Below are 21,934 nucleotides of genomic sequence, written 5' to 3'. Positions count from 1 at the left end.
GTCTAGCCTCAGAATTATCAGTAATTAATAAAAATTAATTACCTGTCCTGGGTCGCCTACTGCTATGGTTCATCTTTGATCGTTGCCATGACTACAAGTTTGGAGACAAGGTGGCTTCACAATAGTCAGTGATGTCGTTTGCTTGACTGTTGACCTTCATTGTTTCATGGAGAAGGACCATCTGGAAAAAGATAGAGGCGTGATAATATGTTCCTGGTATACAGTGATACATAAAAAATACATACTGCTTCATCTGCCTATCTATTGATAAGATCCCTGTTTAGCTGAGAACCTTTTCCTTTATTATATTTAAAATTAAGCCACCTTTTACTGGATATTTTGGACAACTCTGTCAACCACCTTACTCTTTCACACGTGTTTCATGCTCTGCTATCTAGCGCCAATGTTTCTCTTTCATATGTGTTTTTAATTTAAACTCATGGGATTTGGACTATCTATTCCTCCTTCCAGCGTTAACCGAGGTAATACTGGAGCTTGGAATCTGACCAGACTCTGGCCCCGTGAAGGCTGGCCCACTGCACGCAGACCTCTTCCTCAAGCGTTAACCAAAGTAATACTTGAGGGGCTGGCCACCATACAGACCCGTAAAGGCTGGCCCAAATCACATGCATTCAATCATACGTAAGGTGATCACCAAAGTTTTTAACAGTCTCTTAAATAAACAGTAAAAGGAATCATTGGAAATAAATGATTAATTGTCTAGTCAAAAGTTAAATATCTTTTACTTAAAAGTGATAATTCATTGCAAATTTCACATACAATAATTTAGCCAATAAATACATAGCTAAATGTCAAAGAAACACACCTCCACCGACCCGTCCAAGCACACATCTGCCGAGGCTGCACCCTAACCAGTTACAGTGTTGCATAATTTAAAGAGTTCACAGCGTATATATTTTTTAAGTATCAGTGTATACCAGGAATATATTATCACGCCTCTACAGGTCTAGAACTGGAGTCTAGCCTCAGAATTATCAGTAATTAATAAAAATTAATTACCTGTCCTGGGTCGCCTACTGCTGTGGTTCATCTTTGATCGTTGCCATGAGTAGAAGTTTGGAAACAAGGTGGCTTCACAATAGTCAGCGATGTCGTTTGCTTGACTGTTGACCTTCATTGTTTCATGGAGAAGGACCATCTGGAAAAAAGATAGAGGCGTGATAATATGCTCCTGGTATACAGTGATACATAAAAAATACATACTGCATGCATCTGCCTATCTATTGATAACATCCCTGTTTAGCTGAGAACCTTTTCCTTTATTATATTTAAAATTAAGCCACCTTTTACTGGATATTTTGGACAACTCTGTCAACCACCTTACTCTTTCACACGTGTTTCATGCTCTGCTATCTAGGGCCAATGTTTCTCTTTCATATGTGTTTTTAATTTAAACTCATGGGATTTGGACTATCTATTCCTCCTTCCAGCGTTAACCGAGGTAATACTGGAGCTTGGAATCTGACCAGACTCTGGCCCCGTGAAGGCTGGCCCACTGCACGCAGACCTCTTCCTCAAGCGTTAACCAAAGTAATACTTGAGGGGCTGGCCACCATACAGACCCGTAAAGGCTGGCCCAAATCACATGCATTCAATCATACGTAAGGTGATCACCAAAGTTTTTAACAGTCTCTTAAATAAACAGTAAAAGGAATCATTGGAAATAAATGATTAATTGTCTAGTCAAAAGTTAAATATCTTTTACTTAAAAGTGATAATTCATTGCAAATTTCACATACAATAATTTAGCCAATAAATACATAGCTAAATGTCAAAGAAACACACCTCCACCGACCCGTCCAAGCACACATCTGCCGAGGCTGCATCCTAACCAGTTACAGTGTTGCATAATTTAAAGAGTTCACAGCGTATATATTTTTTAAGTATCAGTGTATACCAGGAATATATTATCACGCCTCTACAGGTCTAGAACTGGAGTCTAGCCTCAGAATTATCAGTAATTAATAAAAATTAATTACCTGTCCTGGGTCGCCTACTGCTGTGGTTCATCTTTGATCGTTGCCATGAGTAGAAGTTTGGAGACAAGGTGGCTTCACAATAGTCAGCGATGTCGTTTGCTTGACTGTTGACCTTCATTGTTTCAAGGAGAAGGACCATCTGGAGAAAGATAGAGGCGTGATAATATGCTCCTGGTATACAGTGATACATAAAAAAAACATACTGCATGCATCTGCCTATCTATTGATAAGATCCCTGTTTAGCTGAGAACCTTTTCCTTTATTATATTTAAAATTAAGCCGCCTTTTACTGGATATTTTGGACAACTCTGTCAACCACCTTACTTTTTTACACGTGTTTCATGCTCTGCTATCTAGGGCCAATGTTTCTCTTTCATATGTGTTTTTTATTTAAACTCATGGGATTTGGACTATCTATTCCTCCTTCCAGCGTTAACCGAGGTAATACTGGAGCTTGGAATCTGACCAGACTCTGGCCCCGTGAAGGCTGGCCCACTGCACGCAGACCTCTTCCTCAAACGTTAACCGAAGTAATACTTGAGGGGCTGGCCACCATACAGACCCGTAAAGGCAGGTCCAAATCACATGCATTCAATCATACGAAAGGTGATCACCAAAGTTTTTAACAGTCTCTTAAATAAACAGTAAAAGGAATCATTGGAAATAAATGATTAATTGTCTAGTCAAAAGTTAAATATCTTTTACTTAAAAGTGATAATTCATTGCAAATTTCACATACAATAATTTAGCCAATAAATACATAGCTAAATGTCAAAGAAACACACCTCCACCGACCCGTCCAAGCACACATCTGCCGAGGCTGCACCCTAACCAGTTACAGTGTTGCATAATTTAAAGAGTTCACAGCGTATATATTTTTTAAGTATCAGTGTATACCAGGAATATATTATCACGCCTCTACAGGTCTAGAACTGGAGTCTAGCCTCAGAATTATCAGTAATTAATAAAAATTAATTACCTGTCCTGGGTCGCCTACTGCTGTGGTTCATCTTTGATCGTTGCCATGAGTAGAAGTTTGGAGACAAGGTGGCTTCACAATAGTCAGCGATGCCGTTTGCTTGACTGTTGACCTTCATTGTTTCAAGGAGAAGGACCATCTGGAAAAAGATAGAGGCGTGATAATATGCTCCTGGTATACAGTGATACATAAAAAATACATACTGCATGCATCTGCCTATCTATTGATAACATCCCTGTTTAGCTGAGAACCTTTTCCTTTATTATATTTAAAATTAAGCCACCTTTTACTGGATATTTTGGACAACTCTGTCAACCACCTTACTCTTTCACACGTGTTTCATGCTCTGCTATCTAGGGCCAATGTTTCTCTTTCATATGTGTTTTTAATTTAAACTCATGGGATTTGGACTATCTATTCCTCCTTCCAGCGTTAACCGAGGTAATACTGGAGCTTGGAATCTGACCAGACTCTGGCCCCGTGAAGGCTGGCCCACTGCACGCAGACCTCTTCCTCAAGCGTTAACCGAAGTAATACTTGAGGGGCTGGCCACCATACAGACCCGTAAAGGCTGGCCCAAATCACATGCATTCAATCATACGTAAGGTGATCACCAAAGTTTTTAACAGTCTCTTAAATAAACAGTAAAAGGAATCATTGGAAATAAATGATTAATTGTCTAGTCAAAAGTTAAATATCTTTTACTTAAAAGTGATAATTCATTGCAAATTGTACATACAATAATTTAGCCAATACATAGCTAAATGTCAAAGAAACACACCTCCACCGACCCGTCCAAGCACACATCTGCCGAGGCTGCATCCTAACCAGTTACAGTGTTGCATAATTTAAAGAGTTCACAGCGTATATATTTTTTAAGTATCAGTGTATACCAGGAATATATTATCACGCCTCTACAGGTCTAGAACTGGAGTCTAGCCTCAGAATTATCAGTAATTAATAAAAATTAATTACCTGTCCTGGGTCGCCTACTGCTGTGGTTCATCTTTGATCGTTGCCATGAGTAGAAGTTTGGAGACAAGGTGGCTTCACAATAGTCAGCGATGTCGTTTGCTTGACTGTTGACCTTCATTGTTTCAAGGAGAAGGACCATCTGGAGAAAGATAGAGGCGTGATAATATGCTCCTGGTATACAGTGATACATAAAAAATACATACTGCATGCATCTGCCTATCTATTGATAACATCCCTGTTTAGCTGAGAACCTTTTCCTTTATTATATTTAAAATTAAGCCACCTTTTACTGGATATTTTGGACAACTCTGTCAACCACCTTACTCTTTCACACGTGTTTCATGCTCTGCTATCTAGGGCCAATGTTTCTCTTTCATATGTGTTTTTTATTTAAACTCATGGGATTTGGACTATCTATTCCTCCTTCCAGCGTTAACCGAGGTAATACTGGAGCTTGGAATCTGACCAGACTCTGGCCCCGTGAAGGCTGTCCCACTGCACGCAGACCTCTTCCTCAAGCGTTAACCGAAGTAATACTTGAGGGGCTGGCCACCATACAGACCCGTAAAGGCAGGTCCAAATCACATGCATTCAATCATACGAAAGGTGATCACCAAAGTTTTTAACAGTCTCTTAAATAAACAGTAAAAGGAATCATTGGAAATAAATGATTAATTGTCTAGTCAAAAGTTAAATATCTTTTACTTAAAAGTGATAATTCATTGCAAATTTCACATACAATAATTTAGCCAATAAATACATAGCTAAATGTCAAAGAAACACACCTCCACCGACCCGTCCAAGCACACATCTGCCGAGGCTGCACCCTAACCAGTTACAGTGTTGCATAATTTAAAGAGTTCACAGCGTATATATTTTTTAAGTATCAGTGTATACCAGGAATATATTATCACGCCTCTACAGGTCTAGAACTGGAGTCTAGCCTCAGAATTATCAGTAATTAATAAAAATTAATTACCTGTCCTGGGTCGCCTACTGCTGTGGTTCATCTTTGATCGTTGCCATGAGTAGAAGTTTGGAGACAAGGTGGCTTCACAATAGTCAGCGATGCCGTTTGCTTGACTGTTGACCTTCATTGTTTCAAGGAGAAGGACCATCTGGAAAAAGATAGAGGCGTGATAATATGCTCCTGGTATACAGTGATACATAAAAAATACATACTGCATGCATCTGCCTATCTATTGATAACATCCCTGTTTAGCTGAGAACCTTTTCCTTTATTATATTTAAAATTAAGCCACCTTTTACTGGATATTTTGGACAACTCTGTCAACCACCTTACTCTTTCACACGTGTTTCATGCTCTGCTATCTAGGGCCAATGTTTCTCTTTCATATGTGTTTTTAATTTAAACTCATGGGATTTGGACTATCTATTCCTCCTTCCAGCGTTAACCGAGGTAATACTGGAGCTTGGAATCTGACCAGACTCTGGCCCCGTGAAGGCTGGCCCACTGCACGCAGACCTCTTCCTCAAGCGTTAACCGAAGTAATACTTGAGGGGCTGGCCACCATACAGACCCGTAAAGGCTGGCCCAAATCACATGCATTCATCATACGTAAGGTGATCACCAAAGTTTTTAACAGTCTCTTAAATAAACAGTAAAAGGAATCATTGGAAATAAATGATTAATTGTCTAGTCAAAAGTTAAATATCTTTTACTTAAAAGTGATAATTCATTGCAAATTGTACATACAATAATTTAGCCAATACATAGCTAAATGTCAAAGAAACACACCTCCACCGACCCGTCCAAGCACACATCTGCCGAGGCTGCACCCTAACCAGTTACAGTGTTGCATAATTTAAAGAGTTCACAGCGTATATATTTTTTAAGTATCAGTGTATACCAGGAATGTATTATCACGCCTCTACAGGTCTAGAACTGGAGTCTAGCCTCAGAATTATCAGTAATTAATAAAAATTAATTACCTGTCCTGGGTCGCCTACTGCTGTGGTTCATCTTTGATCGTTGCCATGAGTAGAAGTTTGGAAACAAGGTGGCTTCACAATAGTCAGCGATGTCGTTTGCTTGACTGTTGACCTTCATTGTTTCATGGAGAAGGACCATCTGGAAAAAAGATAGAGGCGTGATAATATGCTCCTGGTATACAGTGATACATAAAAAATACATACTGCATGCATCTGCCTATCTATTGATAACATCCCTGTTTAGCTGAGAACCTTTTCCTTTATTATATTTAAAATTAAGCCACCTTTTACTGGATATTTTGGACAACTCTGTCAACCACCTTACTCTTTCACACGTGTTTCATGCTCTGCTATCTAGGGCCAATGTTTCTCTTTCATATGTGTTTTTAATTTAAACTCATGGGATTTGGACTATCTATTCCTCCTTCCAGCGTTAACCGAGGTAATACTGGAGCTTGGAATCTGACCAGACTCTGGCCCCGTGAAGGCTGGCCCACTGCACGCAGACCTCTTCCTCAAGCGTTAACCAAAGTAATACTTGAGGCGCTGGCCACCATACAGACCCGTAAAGGCTGGCCCAAATCACATGCATTCAATCATACGTAAGGTGATCACCAAAGTTTTTAACAGTCTCTTAAATAAACAGTAAAAGGAATCATTGGAAATAAATGATTAATTGTCTAGTCAAAAGTTAAATATCTTTTACTTAAAAGTGATAATTCATTGCAAATTTCACATACAATAATTTAGCCAATAAATACATAGCTAAATGTCAAAGAAACACACCTCCACCGACCCGTCCAAGCACACATCTGCCGAGGCTGCATCCTAACCAGTTACAGTGTTGCATAATTTAAAGAGTTCACAGCGTATATATTTTTTAAGTATCAGTGTATACCAGGAATATATTATCACGCCTCTACAGGTCTAGAACTGGAGTCTAGCCTCAGAATTATCAGTAATTAATAAAAATTAATTACCTGTCCTGGGTCGCCTACTGCTGTGGTTCATCTTTGATCGTTGCCATGAGTAGAAGTTTGGAGACAAGGTGGCTTCACAATAGTCAGCGATGACGTTTGCTTGACTGTTGACCTTCATTGTTTCAAGGAGAAGGACCATCTGGAGAAAGATAGAGGCGTGATAATATGCTCCTGGTATACAGTGATACATAAAAAATACATACTGCATGCATCTGCCTATCTATTGATAACATCCCTGTTTAGCTGAGAACCTTTTCCTTTATTATATTTAAAATTAAGCCACCTTTTACTGGATATTTTGGACAACTCTGTCAACCACCTTACTCTTTCACACGTGTTTCATGCTCTGCTATCTAGGGCCAATGTTTCTCTTTCATATGTGTTTTTTATTTAAACTCATGGGATTTGGACTATCTATTCCTCCTTCCAGCGTTAACCGAGGTAATACTGGAGCTTGGAATCTGACCAGACTCTGGCCCCGTGAAGGCTGTCCCACTGCACGCAGACCTCTTCCTCAAGCGTTAACCGAAGTAATACTTGAGGGGCTGGCCACCATACAGACCCGTAAAGGCAGGTCCAAATCACATGCATTCAATCATACGAAAGGTGATCACCAAAGTTTTTAACAGTCTCTTAAATAAACAGTAAAAGGAATCATTGGAAATAAATGATTAATTGTCTAGTCAAAAGTTAAATATCTTTTACTTAAAAGTGATAATTCATTGCAAATTGTACATACAATAATTTAGCCAATACATAGCTAAATGTCAAAGAAACACACCTCCACCGACCCGTCCAAGCACACATCTGCCGAGGCTGCACCCTAACCAGTTACAGTGTTGCATAATTTAAAGAGTTCACAGCGTATATATTTTCTAAGTATCAGTGTATACCAGGAATGTATTACCACGCCTCTACAGGTCTAGAACTGGAGTCTAGCCTCAGAATTATCAGTAATTAATAAAAATTAATTACCTGTCCTGGGTCGCCTACTGCTGTGGTTCATCTTTGATCGTTGCCATGAGTAGAAGTTTGGAAACAAGGTGGCTTCACAATAGTCAGCGATGTCGTTTGCTTGACTGTTGACCTTCATTGTTTCATGGAGAAGGACCATCTGGAAAAAAGATAGAGGCGTGATAATATGCTCCTGGTATACAGTGATACATAAAAAATACATACTGCATGCATCTGCCTATCTATTGATAACATCCCTGTTTAGCTGAGAACCTTTTCCTTTATTATATTTAAAATTAAGCCACCTTTTACTGGATATTTTGGACAACTCTGTCAACCACCTTACTCTTTCACACGTGTTTCATGCTCTGCTATCTAGGGCCAATGTTTCTCTTTCATATGTGTTTTTAATTTAAACTCATGGGATTTGGACTATCTATTCCTCCTTCCAGCGTTAACCGAGGTAATACTGGAGCTTGGAATCTGACCAGACTCTGGCCCCGTGAAGGCTGGCCCACTGCACGCAGACCTCTTCCTCAAGCGTTAACCAAAGTAATACTTGAGGGGCTGGCCACCATACAGACCCGTAAAGGCTGGCCCAAATCACATGCATTCAATCATACGTAAGGTGATCACCAAAGTTTTTAACAGTCTCTTAAATAAACAGTAAAAGGAATCATTGGAAATAAATGATTAATTGTCTAGTCAAAAGTTAAATATCTTTTACTTAAAAGTGATAATTCATTGCAAATTGTACATACAATAATTTAGCCAATACATAGCTAAATGTCAAAGAAACACACCTCCACCGACCCGTCCAAGCACACATCTGCCGAGGCTGCATCCTAACCAGTTACAGTGTTGCATAATTTAAAGAGTTCACAGCGTATATATTTTTTAAGTATCAGTGTATACCAGGAATATATTATCACGCCTCTACAGGTCTAGAACTGGAGTCTAGCCTCAGAATTATCAGTAATTAATAAAAATTAATTACCTGTCCTGGGTCGCCTACTGCTGTGGTTCATCTTTGATCGTTGCCATGAGTAGAAGTTTGGAGACAAGGTGGCTTCACAATAGTCAGCGATGTCGTTTGCTTGACTGTTGACCTTCATTGTTTCAAGGAGAAGGACCATCTGGAGAAAGATAGAGGCGTGATAATATGCTCCTGGTATACAGTGATACATAAAAAATACATACTGCATGCATCTGCCTATCTATTGATAACATCCCTGTTTAGCTGAGAACCTTTTCCTTTATTATATTTAAAATTAAGCCACCTTTTACTGGATATTTTGGACAACTCTGTCAACCACCTTACTCTTTCACACGTGTTTCATGCTCTGCTATCTAGGGCCAATGTTTCTCTTTCATATGTGTTTTTTATTTAAACTCATGGGATTTGGACTATCTATTCCTCCTTCCAGCGTTAACCGAGGTAATACTGGAGCTTGGAATCTGACCAGACTCTGGCCCCGTGAAGGCTGTCCCACTGCACGCAGACCTCTTCCTCAAGCGTTAACCGAAGTAATACTTGAGGGGCTGGCCACCATACAGACCCGTAAAGGCAGGTCCAAATCACATGCATTCAATCATACGAAAGGTGATCACCAAAGTTTTTAACAGTCTCTTAAATAAACAGTAAAAGGAATCATTGGAAATAAATGATTAATTGTCTAGTCAAAAGTTAAATATCTTTTACTTAAAAGTGATAATTCATTGCAAATTTCACATACAATAATTTAGCCAATAAATACATAGCTAAATGTCAAAGAAACACACCTCCACCGACCCGTCCAAGCACACATCTGCCGAGGCTGCACCCTAACCAGTTACAGTGTTGCATAATTTAAAGAGTTCACAGCGTATATATTTTTTAAGTATCAGTGTATACCAGGAATATATTATCACGCCTCTACAGGTCTAGAACTGGAGTCTAGCCTCAGAATTATCAGTAATTAATAAAAATTAATTACCTGTCCTGGGTCGCCTACTGCTGTGGTTCATCTTTGATCGTTGCCATGAGTAGAAGTTTGGAGACAAGGTGGCTTCACAATAGTCAGCGATGCCGTTTGCTTGACTGTTGACCTTCATTGTTTCAAGGAGAAGGACCATCTGGAAAAAGATAGAGGCGTGATAATATGCTCCTGGTATACAGTGATACATAAAAAATACATACTGCATGCATCTGCCTATCTATTGATAACATCCCTGTTTAGCTGAGAACCTTTTCCTTTATTATATTTAAAATTAAGCCACCTTTTACTGGATATTTTGGACAACTCTGTCAACCACCTTACTCTTTCACACGTGTTTCATGCTCTGCTATCTAGGGCCAATGTTTCTCTTTCATATGTGTTTTTAATTTAAACTCATGGGATTTGGACTATCTATTCCTCCTTCCAGCGTTAACCGAGGTAATACTGGAGCTTGGAATCTGACCAGACTCTGGCCCCGTGAAGGCTGGCCCACTGCACGCAGACCTCTTCCTCAAGCGTTAACCGAAGTAATACTTGAGGGGCTGGCCACCATACAGACCCGTAAAGGCTGGCCCAAATCACATGCATTCATCATACGTAAGGTGATCACCAAAGTTTTTAACAGTCTCTTAAATAAACAGTAAAAGGAATCATTGGAAATAAATGATTAATTGTCTAGTCAAAAGTTAAATATCTTTTACTTAAAAGTGATAATTCATTGCAAATTGTACATACAATAATTTAGCCAATACATAGCTAAATGTCAAAGAAACACACCTCCACCGACCCGTCCAAGCACACATCTGCCGAGGCTGCACCCTAACCAGTTACAGTGTTGCATAATTTAAAGAGTTCACAGCGTATATATTTTTTAAGTATCAGTGTATACCAGGAATGTATTATCACGCCTCTACAGGTCTAGAACTGGAGTCTAGCCTCAGAATTATCAGTAATTAATAAAAATTAATTACCTGTCCTGGGTCGCCTACTGCTGTGGTTCATCTTTGATCGTTGCCATGAGTAGAAGTTTGGAAACAAGATGGCTTCACAATAGTCAGCGATGTCGTTTGCTTGACTGTTGACCTTCATTGTTTCATGGAGAAGGACCATCTGGAAAAAAGATAGAGGCGTGATAATATGCTCCTGGTATACAGTGATACATAAAAAATACATACTGCATGCATCTGCCTATCTATTGATAACATCCCTGTTTAGCTGAGAACCTTTTCCTTTATTATATTTAAAATTAAGCCACCTTTTACTGGATATTTTGGACAACTCTGTCAACCACCTTACTCTTTCACACGTGTTTCATGCTCTGCTATCTAGGGCCAATGTTTCTCTTTCATATGTGTTTTTAATTTAAACTCATGGGATTTGGACTATCTATTCCTCCTTCCAGCGTTAACCGAGGTAATACTGGAGCTTGGAATCTGACCAGACTCTGGCCCCGTGAAGGCTGGCCCACTGCACGCAGACCTCTTCCTCAAGCGTTAACCAAAGTAATACTTGAGGCGCTGGCCACCATACAGACCCGTAAAGGCTGGCCCAAATCACATGCATTCAATCATACGTAAGGTGATCACCAAAGTTTTTAACAGTCTCTTAAATAAACAGTAAAAGGAATCATTGGAAATAAATGATTAATTGTCTAGTCAAAAGTTAAATATCTTTTACTTAAAAGTGATAATTCATTGCAAATTTCACATACAATAATTTAGCCAATAAATACATAGCTAAATGTCAAAGAAACACACCTCCACCGACCCGTCCAAGCACACATCTGCCGAGGCTGCATCCTAACCAGTTACAGTGTTGCATAATTTAAAGAGTTCACAGCGTATATATTTTTTAAGTATCAGTGTATACCAGGAATATATTATCACGCCTCTACAGGTCTAGAACTGGAGTCTAGCCTCAGAATTATCAGTAATTAATAAAAATTAATTACCTGTCCTGGGTCGCCTACTGCTGTGGTTCATCTTTGATCGTTGCCATGAGTAGAAGTTTGGAGACAAGGTGGCTTCACAATAGTCAGCGATGACGTTTGCTTGACTGTTGACCTTCATTGTTTCAAGGAGAAGGACCATCTGGAGAAAGATAGAGGCGTGATAATATGCTCCTGGTATACAGTGATACATAAAAAATACATACTGCATGCATCTGCCTATCTATTGATAACATCCCTGTTTAGCTGAGAACCTTTTCCTTTATTATATTTAAAATTAAGCCACCTTTTACTGGATATTTTGGACAACTCTGTCAACCACCTTACTCTTTCACACGTGTTTCATGCTCTGCTATCTAGGGCCAATGTTTCTCTTTCATATGTGTTTTTTATTTAAACTCATGGGATTTGGACTATCTATTCCTCCTTCCAGCGTTAACCGAGGTAATACTGGAGCTTGGAATCTGACCAGACTCTGGCCCCGTGAAGGCTGTCCCACTGCACGCAGACCTCTTCCTCAAGCGTTAACCGAAGTAATACTTGAGGGGCTGGCCACCATACAGACCCGTAAAGGCAGGTCCAAATCACATGCATTCAATCATACGAAAGGTGATCACCAAAGTTTTTAACAGTCTCTTAAATAAACAGTAAAAGGAATCATTGGAAATAAATGATTAATTGTCTAGTCAAAAGTTAAATATCTTTTACTTAAAAGTGATAATTCATTGCAAATTTCACATACAATAATTTAGCCAATAAATACATAGCTAAATGTCAAAGAAACACACCTCCACCGACCCGTCCAAGCACACATCTGCCGAGGCTGCACCCTAACCAGTTACAGTGTTGCATAATTTAAAGAGTTCACAGCGTATATATTTTTTAAGTATCAGTGTATACCAGGAATATATTATCACGCCTCTACAGGTCTAGAACTGGAGTCTAGCCTCAGAATTATCAGTAATTAATAAAAATTAATTACCTGTCCTGGGTCGCCTACTGCTGTGGTTCATCTTTGATCGTTGCCATGAGTAGAAGTTTGGAGACAAGGTGGCTTCACAATAGTCAGCGATGTCGTTTGCTTGACTGTTGACCTTCATTGTTTCATGGAGAAGGACCATCTGGAAAAAGATAGGAGGCGTGATAATATGCTCCTGGTATACAGTGATACATAAAAAATACATACTGCATGCATCTGCCTATCTATTGATAAGATCCCTGTTTAGCTGAGAACCTTTTCCTTTATTATATTTAAAATTAAGCCGCCTTTTACTGGATATTTTGGACAACTCTGTCAACCACCTTACTCTTTTACACGTGTTTCATGCTCTGCTATCTAGGGCCAATGTTTCTCTTTCATATGTGTTTTTAATTTAAACTCATGGGATTTGGACTATCTATTCCTCCTTCCAGCGTTAACCGAGGTAATACTGGAGCTTGGAATCTGACCAGACTCTGGCCCCGTGAAGGCTGGCCCACTGCACGCAGACCTCTTCCTCAAGCGTTAACCGAAGTAATACTTGAGGGGCTGGCCACCATACAGACCCGTAAAGGCAGGTCCAAATCACATGCATTCAATCATACGAAAGGTGATCACCAAAGTTTTTAACAGTCTCTTAAATAAACAGTAAAAGGAATCATTGGAAATAAATGATTAATTGTCTAGTCAAAAGTTAAATATCTTTTACTTAAAAGTGATAATTCATTGCAAATTTCACATACAATAATTTAGCCAATAAATAATAAGAATTCACTTACCGATAATTCTATTTCTCTGAGTCCGTAGTGGATGCTGGGGTTCCTGAAAGGACCATGGGGAATAGCGGCTCCGCAGGAGACAGGGCACAAAAAGTAAAGCTTTAGGATCAGGTGGTGTGCACTGGCTCCTCCCCCTATGACCCTCCTCCAAGCCTCAGTTAGGTACTGTGCCCGGACGAGCGTACACAATAAGGAAGGATTTATGAATCCCGGGTAAGACTCATACCAGCCACACCAATCACACTGTACAACCTGTGATCTGAACCCAGTTAACAGTATGATAACAGCGGAGCCTCTGAAAAGATGGCTCACAACAATAATAACCCGATTTTTGTAACTATGTACAAGTAATGCAGATAATCCGCACTTGGGATGGGCGCCCAGCATCCACTACGGACTCCGAGAAATAGAATTATCGGTAAGTAAATTCTTATTTTCTCTATCGTCCTAGTGGATGCTGGGGTTCCTGAAAGGACCATGGGGATTATACCAAAGCTCCCAAACGGGCGGGAGAGTGCGGATGACTCTGCAGCACCGAATGAGAGAACTCCAGGTCCTCCTTAGCCAGGGTATCAAATTTGTAGGATTTTACAAACGTGTTTGCCCCTGACTAAATAGCCGCTCGGCAAAGTTGTAAAGCCGAGACCCCTCGGGCAGCCGCCCAAGATGAGCCCACCTTCCTTGTGGAATGGGCATTTACATATTTTGGCTGTGGCAGGCCTGCCACAGAATGTGCAAGCTGAATTGTATTACACATCCAACTAGCAAAAGTCTGCTTAAAAGCAAGAGCACCCAGTTTGTTGGGTGCATACAGGATAACAGCAAGTCAGTTTTCCTGACTCCAGCCGTCCTGGAACCTATATTTTCAGGGCCCTGACCACATCTAGCAACTTGGAGTCCTCCAAGTCCCTAGTAGGCGCAAGACACCACAATAAGCTGGTTCAGGTGAAACACTGACACCACCTTAGGGAGAGAACTGGGGACGAGTCCGCAGCTCTGCCCTGTCCGAATGGACAAACAGATATGGGCTTTTTTGAGAAAAAAACCACCAATTTGACACTCGCCTGGTCCAGGCCAGGTCCAAGAGCATGTTCACTTTTCATGTGAGATGCTTCAAATCCACAGATTTGACTGGTTTTAAACCAATGTGTTTTGAGGAATCCCAGAACTACGTTGAGATCCCACAGTGCCACTGGAGGCACAAAAGGGGGTTGTATATGCAATACTCCCTTGACAAACTTCTGGACTTCAGGAACTGAAGCCAATTCTTTCTGGAAGAAAAATCGACAGGGCCGAAATTTGAACCTTAATGGACCCCAATTTGAGGCCCATAGACACTCCTGTTTGCAAGAAATGCAGGAATCGACCGAGTTGAAATTTCTTCGTGGGGCCTTCCTGGCCTCACACCACGCAACATATTTTCGCCACATGTGGTGATAATGTTGTGCGGTCACCTCCTTTCTGGCTTTGACCAGGGTAGGAATGACCTCTTCCTGAATGCCTTTTCCCTTAGGATCCGGCGTTCCACCGCCATGCCGTCAAACGCAGCCGCGGTAAGTCTTGGAACAGACATGGTACTTGCTGAAACAAGTCCCTTCTTAGCGGCAGAGGCCATAAGTCCTCTGTGAGCATCTCTTGAAGTTCCGGGTACCAAGTCCTTCTTGGCCAATCCGGAGCCATGAGTATAGTTCTTACTCCTCTACGTCTTATAATTCTCAGTACCTTAGGTATGAAAAGCAGAGGATGGAACACATACACCGACTGGTACACCCACGGTGTTACCAGAACGTCCACAGCTATTGTCTGAGGGTCTCTTAACCTGGCGCAATACCTGTCCCGTTTTTTGTTCAGACGGGACGCCATCATGTCCACCTTTGGTAATTCCCAACGGTTTACAATTATGTGGAAAACTTCCCCATGAAGTTCCCACTCTGCCGGGTGGAGGTCGTGCCTACTGAGGAAGTCTGCTTCCCAGTTTCCATTCCCGGAATGAAACACTGCTGACAGTGCTATCACATGATTTTCCGCCCAGCGAAAAGTCCTTGCAGTTTTTGCCACTGCCCTCCTGCTTCTTGTGCCGCCCTGTCTATTTACGTGGGCGACTGCCGTGATGTTTTATCCCACTGGATCAATACCGGCTGACCTTGAAGCAGAGGTCTTGCTAAGCTTAGAGCATTATAAATTTACCCTTAGCTATATTTATGTGGAGAAAAATCTCCAGACTTGATCACACTCCCTGGAAATTTTTTCCTTGTGTGACTGCTCCCCAGCCTCTCGGGCTGGCCTCCGTGGTCACCAACATCCAAAACTGAATGCCGAATCTGCGGCCCTCTAGAAGATGAGCACTCTGTAACCACCACAGGAGAGACACCCTTGTCCTTGGATATAGGGTTATCCGCTGATTCTGAAGATGCGATCCGGACCATTTGTCCAGCAGATCCCACTGAAAAGTTCTTGCATGAAATCTGCCGACTGGAATTGCTTCGAAGGAAGTCACCATTTTTTTACCATGGCCCTTGTGCAATGATGCACTGATTTTAGGAGGTTCCTGACTAGCTCGGATAACTCCCTGGCTTTCTCTTCCGGGAGAAACACCTTTTTCTGGACTGTGTCCAGAATCATCCCTAAGCACAGGAGACTTGTTGTCGGGATCAGCTGCGATTTTGGAATATTTAGAATCCACCCCTGCTGTTGTAACAGTATCCGAGATAGTGCTACTCCGACCTCCAACTGTTCCCTGGACTTTGCCCTTATCAGGAGATCGTCCAAGTAAGGGATAATTAAGACGCCTTTTCTTCGAAGAAGAACCATCATTTCGGCCATTACCTTGGTAAAGACCCGGGGTGCCGTAGACAATCCAAACGGCAGCGTCTGAAACTGATAGTGACAGTTCTGTACCACGAACCTGAGGTACCCTTAGTGATAAGGGCAAATTTGGGACATGGAGGTAAGCATCCCTGATGTCTCGGGACACCAGATAGTCCCCTTCTTCCCGGTTCGTTATCACTGCTCTGAGTGACTCCATCTTGATTTGAACCTTTGTAAGTGTTCAAATTTTTTTAGATTTAGAATAGGTCTCACCTAGCCTTCTGGCTTCAGTACCACAATATAGTGTGGAATAATACCCCCTTTTCTTGTTGTAGGAGGGGTAATTTAATTATCACCTGCTGGGAATACAGCTCGTGAATTTTTTCCCATACTGCCTCCTTGTCGGAGGGAGACCTTGGTAAAGCAGACTTCAGGAGCCTGCGCAGGGGAAACGTCTCGACATTCCAAACTGTACCCCTGGGATACTACTTGTAGGATCCAGGGGTCCTGTACGGTCTCAGCGTCATGCTGAGAGCTTGTCAGAAGCGGTGGAACGCTTCTGTTCCTGGGAATGGGCTGCCTGCTGCAGTCTTCTTCCCTTTCCTCTATCCCTGGGCAGATATGACTCTTATAGGGACGAAAGGACTGAAGCTGAAAAGACGGTGTCTTTTTCTGCAGAGATGTGACTTAGGGTAAAAACGGTGGATTTTCCAGCAGTTGCCGTGGCCACCAGGTCCGATGGACCGACCCCAAATAACTCCTCTTCCTTTATACGGCAATACACCTTTGTGCCGTTTGGAATCTGCATCACCTGACCACTGTCGTGTCCATAAACATCTTCTGGCAGATATGGACATCGCACTTACTCTTGATGCCAGAGTGCAAATATCCCTCTGTGCATCTCGCATATATAGAAATACATCCTTTAAATGCTCTATAGTCAATAAAATACTGTCCCTGTCAAGGGTATCAATATTTTTAGTCAGGGAATCCGACCAAGCCACCCCAGCTCTGCACATCCAGGCTGAGGCGATCGCTGGTCGCAGTATAACACCAGTATGTGTGTATATACTTTTTATGATATTTTTCCAGCCTCCTGTCAGCTGGCTCCTTGAGGACGGCCCTATCTATAGACGGTACCGCCACTTGTTCTGATAAGCGTGTGAGCGCCTTATCCACCCTAAGGGGTGTTTCCCAACGCGCCCTAACTTCTGGCGGGAAAGGGTATACCGCCCATATTTTCTATCGGGGGGAACCCACGCATCATCACACACTTCATTTAATTTATCTGATTCAGGAAAAACTACGGTAGTTTTTTCACATCCCACATAATACCCTCTTCTGTGGTACTTGTAGTATCAGAAATATGTAACACCTCCTTCATTGCCCTTAACGTGTGGCCCTAATAAGGAATACGTTTGTTTATTCACCGTCGACACTGGATTCAGTGTCCCTGTCTGTGTCTGTGTCGACCGACTAAAGTAAACGGGCGTTTTAAAACCCCTGGCGGTGTTTTTGAGACGTCTGGACCGGTACTAATTGTTTGTCGGCCGTCTCATGTCGTCAACCGACCTTGGCGCGTGTTGACATTATCACGTAATTCCCTAAATAAGCCATCCATTCCGGTGTCGACTCCCTAGAGAGTGACATCACCATTACAGGCAATTGCTCCGCCTCCTCACCAACATCGTCCTCATACATGTCGACACACACGTACCGACACACAGCACACACACAGGGAATGCTCTGATAGAGGACAGGACCTACTAGCCCTTTGGAGAGACAGAGGGAGAGTTTGCCAGCACACACCAAAAACGCTATAATTATATAGGGACAACCTTATATAAGTGTTTTCCCTTATAGCATCTTTTTTTTTTATATATTTCTAACGCCAAATTAGTGCCCCCCCTCTCTGTTTTAACCCTGTTTCTGTAGTGCAGTGCAGGGGAGAGCCTGGGAGCCTTCCCTCCAGCCTTTCTGTGAGGGAAAATGGCGCTGTGTGCTGAGGAGATAGGCCCCGCCCCTTTTTCGGCGGCCTCGTCTCCCGCTCTTAACGGATTCTGGCAGGGGTTAAATATCTCCATATAGCCCCCGGAGGCTATATGTGAGGTATTTTTAGCCAAAAAAGGTTTTCATTTGCCTCCCAGGGCGCCCCCCTCCCAGCGCCCTGCACCCTCAGTGACTGCCGTGTGAAGTGTGCTGAGAGGAAAATGGCGCACAGCTGCAGTGCTGTGCGCTACCTTAAGAAGACTGAGGAGTCTTCTGCCGCCGATTCTGGACCTCTTCTCGTTTCAGCATCTGCAAGGGGGCCGGCGGCGAGGCTCCGGTGACCATCCAGGCTGTACCTGTGATCGTCCCTCTGGAGCTAATGTCCAGTAGCCAAGAAGCCAATCCATCCTGCACGCAGGTGAGTTCACTTCTTCTCACCTAAGTCCCTCGTTGCAGTGATCCTGTTGCCAGCAGGACTCACTGTAAAATAAAAAACCTAAGCTAAACTTTTCTAAGCAGCTCTTTAGGAGAGCCACCTAGATTGCACCCTTCTCGGCCGGGCACAAAAATCTAACTGAGGCTTGGAGGAGGGTCATAGGGGGAGGAGGCAGTGCACACCACCTGATCCTAAAGCTTTACTTTTTGTGCCCTGTCTCCTGCGGAGCCGCTATTCCCCATGGTCCTTTCAGGAACCCCAGCATCCACTAGGACGATAGAGAAACATAGCTAAATGTCAAAGAAACACACCTCCACCGACCCGTCCAAGCACACATCTGCCGAGGCTGCACCCTAACCAGTTACAGTGTTGCATAATTTAAAGAGTTCACAGCGTATATATTTTTTAAGTATCAGTGTATACCAGGAATATATTATCACGCCTCTACAGGTCTAGAACTGGAGTCTAGCCTCAGAATTATCAGTAATTAATAAAAATTAATTACCTGTCCTGGGTCGCCTACTGCTGTGGTTCATCTTTGATCGTTGCCATGAGTAGAAGTTTGGAGACAAGGTGGCTTCACAATAGTCAGCGATGTCGTTTGCTTGACTGTTGACCTTCATTGTTTCATGGAGAAGGACCATCTGGAAAAAGATAGAGGCGTGATAATATGCTCCTGGTATACAGTGATACATAAAAAATACATACTGCATGCATCTGCCTATCTATTGATAAGATCCCTGTTTAGCTGAGAACCTTTCTATTTCATCCATCTGGGGGACGCTGCGCACTTACTAATGGGTTAGAGTGTGTGGGATTGGGAGTTTGGCACAGAACCTATAAAAAACTAACTCCTCCCCCCTCTAACCCCTCCCATCTCCTTCCTGCTCAGCAGATTACCTCAGTTTTAGTTTTGTGCCTGAGGAGTACAGGCACAGATTCCTTCAGTGTAGATTTTAGTTAGGTTTCTGTTGTTTATTTTGATTTTACTTATGTGTGCTTAGTCCCTGTTTACAGGAGACACGTATACTAGGAGTGGGGTTAGTTAGTTATGTGTCTCCCACTCCCCAGAGCCTCTAAGAAGCCACCATACTCTTAGTCACTGGGGCTTACTTGATGCAGGATGGATTTCCTAGGAGGCACTGTACTGGTAAGACAGCCACAACCTGCCTGGGCAGCGTTGGGCTGTTATTGCATATATGGTATTTATAATAATTGTATTTATTATTGTGCAGCGCTGGTGTATGCGGACCCCCCTCCCTGCTCAGAGCGGACGGAGCGGTTCAGTCCCGCTTCCGCCGCTCACTTCATGGAAGCCGCGTCTTGTCAGACAGCAGCGGTAGTCATTTCAATGATTTTACGGAGCTCAGTTGCGGGGGTGGGGAGGCTGTACCGCGGCGGGACGCAGGAGGATGTTGTGTTCGCGCCCCGTTCTCCGGCCCAACAGCGTCTTACCGCCGCCGTCCTTACTCTGTGGGGGCAAGACTCAGCTATAGGCGCCATCTTCTATCTCTGCAAGAGACCATCCGTCAGGTCAGCGGGGGATACTGCGCTGCACATAACACAGCGTCTCACCCTGTTAGTACAGGCGGAGAGCAGCAAAAACAGCAAGTATAACACAGCCCTTTCATATGCTCTGGAGCTCGTTTATTCTAAGGGATTCTTTAGTGCTCTTTAGTGATCCTTTAGTACATATATTTCGGTAATCTCACTGTAATAGAGTTATTTTTACCTCACCCTGTTTATTACACAGGCGGGGATTTTTTCTTAACTAGTGTTGTGCTATTCTAAATTGACAACAGTTGTTTACATCATGTTATAAAAGGAGCGTTATAGCTCAGTCTGTAGAGCTGGACCACAGCACAGAGTTATGAGACATTATTGTGTGCTATGATTGTGGCATTGTATATTCCATGGTTGTAAACAGCAAATCTCCTAAAGGAACGACAAGTTCAGTAGTTTACTACACAGGAGCTCCAATAGCTTTGTGGGCTAATGCTGTGTATTAGTAAGATAGACTAAACACAGGTTTGATTCCCATATACATTAAATTGCACAATGTGGCTCCAGACTTCCTAAAGGTAGCACGGACACAGGTACCCCATGCTCCAGGACACCAGTTGCAGAGCAGCCGGGAGGTTCCAGGGATCAGTTTATGCCTCTGTGGGCCAGACACATCTCAATCCAGAATAATACAGATGGAGTAGTGGTTAGCATTGCTGCCTCACAGCACTGAAGCCATGAGCTTGTTTACATAGAAGTATATGAATATACCAAGCAGGTTTAAATTGCTCTACAGTCTTGGCCTCTGCCACCTCTCATGGGAGGCTGTTCCACTTGTTCACTACCCCTTCTGTGAGGAAATATTTTCCTTAAATTTACCCTGAACCTGCCTCCCTCCAGTTCAGTGTATGCCCCTAACTGTGTGAAGTTATATATGTATATATATATATTCCCTGCACTTGCAGGGATGGGGGTTCCAGGACCGGTCCACAAATACCGGTATTCTTTGAGTATATTTTTCCTTACACTATGTCAATGTAATGGGTCTGGTACTCTGTTTACTACTTAGCCGCTAGTCTTGGTAAAAAGATCACTACTTGACCTTTTGGCTAGGATCAAGTGTAGTATCTGTTCTTATCAGTTTAATATCTGATACGTTCCCTATGTGGGGGCCATGTGTTAAATATATGTTCAGAACAGAAAAATGGAAGAAGAGATTGCTCCGTCCACTCCACGCATTGACTCGGTATTGCAGTACCTCCGGGACCGGTGCACCTTTCAAAACAAGGACAGACTATTTCTATTTCTTGTACACTATGTACTTATGATTTGCCAAATGGCTGAACAAAGCTCCTTAATCAGTTCATACTGTGCAGCGAGTCTGGTCTTTGACAGACAATATAGCTCCTTTACTTCAGAGGCGTTTTTGAGGCTTCATCTACAGAAAATGGTGAGATAAATCCTGTCAGTGAGGATCCTTCAGGATAGAAATAAGAAATAATCTACTGAATTTCTTGGTTTCCACCTCTTCCTTCACGTGAGAGAATGTTGATGGAAGTCTGACTACACACCTGATGAAATAGTTTATATTTCCAGGGAAATGTGTCTGTCTCTAATACATACTGTTTTCGGTTCAATTTCGGTGTTCTCAGTATTAGAGACAGTATTTCTT

At 42.3% G+C, this 21,934-nt stretch overlaps 1 non-coding gene across 1 annotated transcript; it reads left to right on the top strand.

The window, feature by feature from the left end:
• Positions 1-21,351: 21,351 nt before the first annotated feature.
• Positions 21,352-21,542, top strand: LOC134953684 (U2 spliceosomal RNA). Its single transcript, XR_010185711.1, has one exon. It is a non-coding gene; the product is annotated as a U2 spliceosomal RNA (small nuclear RNA).
• The last annotated feature ends 392 nt before the right edge of the window (positions 21,543-21,934 follow it).

This window comes from Pseudophryne corroboree, chromosome 8 (assembly GCF_028390025.1).
Source record: "Pseudophryne corroboree isolate aPseCor3 chromosome 8, aPseCor3.hap2, whole genome shotgun sequence".
Classification (NCBI taxonomy): Eukaryota; Metazoa; Chordata; class Amphibia; order Anura; family Myobatrachidae; genus Pseudophryne; species Pseudophryne corroboree.
Note: the sequence above shows the minus strand (reverse complement) of the source record. Positions and strands in the feature narration are given on the sequence as shown.